The sequence below is a fragment of the Orycteropus afer genome, unplaced genomic scaffold, assembly GCF_000298275.1.
Source record: "Orycteropus afer afer isolate SDZICR_OR568_19922 unplaced genomic scaffold, OryAfe1.0 scaffold01165, whole genome shotgun sequence".
NCBI classification, from domain to species: Eukaryota; Metazoa; Chordata; class Mammalia; order Tubulidentata; family Orycteropodidae; genus Orycteropus; species Orycteropus afer.
In genome coordinates, this window is record NW_006922752.1 from 183,051 (window position 1) to 186,781 (window position 3,731).

Consider the following 3,731-nt stretch of genomic DNA (forward strand, 5'->3'; position numbering starts at 1 on the left):
AAAAATCAAATACATGGAAACTAAATAACAGCATGCTTTAAAACTATTGATTAATAGAAGAAATTAAAAAAAAAAATTCTTAGAATCAAACGAGAATGAAAACACAATATACCAAAACCTTTGAGACACAGCAAAGTCAGTGCTAAGAGGTCAATTTATAGTAATAAACACACACAAAAAAAGAAGAACCAAAATCTACACCTTAACCCAACAACTCCAACAATTAGAAAAGGAGTATAAAAACCCTAGAGTCTCTAGGAAAGATGAAATAAGAAAAATTAGATCAGAAATAAATAAAACAGAAAAAAAAATTAGAAAGAATAAACAAGACTAGAATTTGGTTATTTGAAAAAATTAGCAAACCACTGGCAAATTTAACACAAGAAAAGAAAAAGAAGATGCAAATAACATGAATAAGAAATGAAATGGTTGATGTCACAACAGAACCAACAGAAATAAAAAAGGACAATAACAGAATACTATGAGGAACTGTACCTCAACAAATTTGAAAACCTAGAGGAAATGACCAAATTTTTAGAAATGTAAAACCTACCTAAACTAACACACACTGAAGTAGAAAATTTGAACAGATCCATAAAAATACAAATAAAGAATACATTGAACAAGTCACTAAAAAAAAATTCCCAACAACAAAAATCCTGGCCCAGATGGCTTCATTGAAGAATTCTACCAAACATTCAGAGAAGAGCTGATACCAATCTACTCAAACTATTCATAGAACATAGAAAAGGATGGAATGTTCCAAAATTCATTTTATGAAGGAAGCATAACCTTAATAACGAAGCCAAGCAAATACGCCACTAAAAAAAAAAAAAAAACCCAAAAACAGACCAATATCCCTTAAGAACATAGGCACAAAAATCCTCAACAAAATCCTAGCCAATAGATTCCAACACCACATCAAAAAAATAATACATCATGACCAAGTGGAATTAATACCAGGTATGTAAGGATGGTTTGACATTAGAAAAACGATGAACGTAATCCACTGCATGAATAAAACAAAGGAAAAGAACCACATGATTATATCAATTGATGTAGAAAAAGCAGCTGATAAAATCCAACAATGAGTTTTGATTAAAAAAAAAAAAAAAAAAAAACTCTCAGCAAAATAGAAATACAAGAAAAATGCCTCAAGGGCATATATAAAAAACCAATGGCCAATGTTATTGTCAATGAAGAGAAATTGAAAGCATTCCCCTTGCAAGGTTGCCCTCTCTCACCACTCCTATACAATATTGTATTAGAAATCCTAGCCAGGACAATAAGACATGAAAGGGAAATTTAAAAAAATCCAAATTGGTAATGTCCTATACATTGAAAATCCTAGGCACACAGCAAGAAAAGTACTGAAACTAATTGAAAGATTGCCAAATAAAATGGCAAGGTACAAGGTCAACATTCAAAATCAATTGGATACTTCTACACCAACAAAGGGAACTCTGGAAAGGACATAAGGAAAATAATGCTTATTTGTAATAGATACCAAAAAAAGATAAAATATTTAGGAATAAACCTAACCAGAGATACAAAAGACTTATACAAAGAATAATACAAAATACTACTGCAAGAAATCAAAAGAGACCTACATAAATAGAAGAATATACCATGCTCATGGACAGGAAGACTTAACATTGTGAAAATGTCAGTACTATCCAAAGCAATCTATAGATATACTGCAATCCCAATCTAGATTTCATCAACATTTTTTAAAGAGATGAAGAAAACAATCAGCAACTTTATATGGAAAGGAAAGAAAACCTGAATAAGCAAAGTACTACTAAAGAAGAACAAATAATGGAATAATGAGAAGTTTGATATTGTCAGGTATGATTAGTTGAAGTTCTTGATGATGAGTTTTAATGAAAAAAAAAACAGTCACTGAAACAAAGTATTATACTTACCCCACCATCTCCATCACACCAGACTGCAACAAAGCAGGCTCACCATCTTTCTCCTTTGCCTGAGCTAAGATGCATTTTTGGGGAGGAGAGAAAGGAGAGTGATTTTTTGTTTCCTTCATCATCATATCATTATCAGCAACATCACAGAAAGTACTTATTATTTTCTAGATCTTATTCTAAGTGTATTAAGTAGATTATTTCATTTAATCCTCGTAAAAATTCTTTGAGATAGGTCTTGATACTATTTCTCCTTTATACATGAAGAAGTTGAGACTTGTAGAAGCTTCATAATCAGCCCAACACCACACTGACAGTAAGAAACAAAATCAGGCCCTTTGGCCAGAACTCTCATCTGGCAATAATCTGCCAAAATGATGAACACAAAGAGAAAGAGGAAAAACCAAAAACAAAAAACAAAAAGATTCTGACTCATAACGACTCTACAGGACAAAGTAGAACTGCCCCTTTGGGTTTCCAAGTCTGTAAATCTTTATGTAAGCAGACTGCCTCACCTTTCTCCCATGGAGCAGCTGGTGGATTCAAACCACTGACCTTTTGGTTAGCAGCTGGATGCTTTAACCACTATGCCACCAGAGGTACCTGCTATGTGTTCTCTAGGACTTTTAGAAAACATAGAATTGTTCCTTTGGCCACATACATGTGACTCTATAAGAAATGTGATATTGTAGACATCAAGGGAATGGGCATTGTTCAAAAAGGAATACCCCACAACTGTTACCATAGCAAAATTGGAAGCGTCTACCCACTACACTTTTGGCATAGTTGTGAACAAATAAATTAAGAACAAGAGTCTTGTCAAAATAATTAATGTGTGCATTGAGCATATTAAGAACTTTAAGAGCCAAGATAACTTCCTGAAACACATGAAGGAAAAAGATCAGAAAAAGAAGAAAGATAAAATGTGTATGAACTGTTGAATGTAAAAGGAATCTGCTTTGTAAACTTGCACCCAAATCAGAAAAAGAAGAGGAAGAGGAGAAGGAGGAGGAGGAGCAGGAGGAGAAGGAAGAGAAGAAGAAGAAAGAAGAAGGAGAAGAAGGAGGAGAAAGAGAAGAGGAAGAACAAGAAAAAGGAGAAAGAGAAGGAGAAGGACAAAGAGAAAGATACCTGGGTTTAACTGAAGTGCCAGCCTGCCCCAGCCAAAGAGGCACACTTTGTGAGAACCAATGGAAAGGAGTATGAAATGCTGAAACCTGTTCCCTATGAATGCAAGGCATGTTCTTGTTATTAGGTCGAAATCGGTTCCAACTCATAGCGACCCTATGTACAAAAGAACAAAACACTGCCCAGTCCTGTTCTATCCTCCCAATCATTGCTATGTTTGAGCCCATTGTTGCAGCCATCTCATTGAGGGTCTTGATCTTTTTGCTGAATCTCTACTTTACCAAGCATGATGTTCTTCTCAAGGGACTGGTCCCTCCTGATAACACATCCAAAGTATGTGAAACACTCACTTCTAAGGAGCATTTTGGCTGCACATCCCCCAAGACAGATTTTTTCATTCTTCTGGCAGTCCATGGTATATTCAATATTCTTTGCAAACATCATAATTCAAAGGCATCAATTCTTCTTCTTCAGTCTTCCGTATTCATTGTCCAGCTTTCACATGCATATGAGGGGATGGAATTACCATGGCTTGGGTGAGGAGCCCCTTAGAGTCCAATGTGACATCTTTGCTTTTTAACACTTTAAAGAGGTCTTTTAGAACAAATTTGCCCATGGCAATACATTGCTTGATTTCTTGACTGCTGCTTTCCTGGGATTTGATTGCTGATCCAAGTGAAA

The 3,731-nt window shown here is 34.9% G+C and overlaps 1 pseudogene; it reads left to right on the forward strand.

Moving 5' to 3' along the window:
• The first annotated feature begins 2,296 nt into the window (after window positions 1-2,296).
• On the forward strand, window positions 2,297-3,159 carry LOC103212933 (annotated as a pseudogene).
• Window positions 3,160-3,731: the final 572 nt, after the last annotated feature.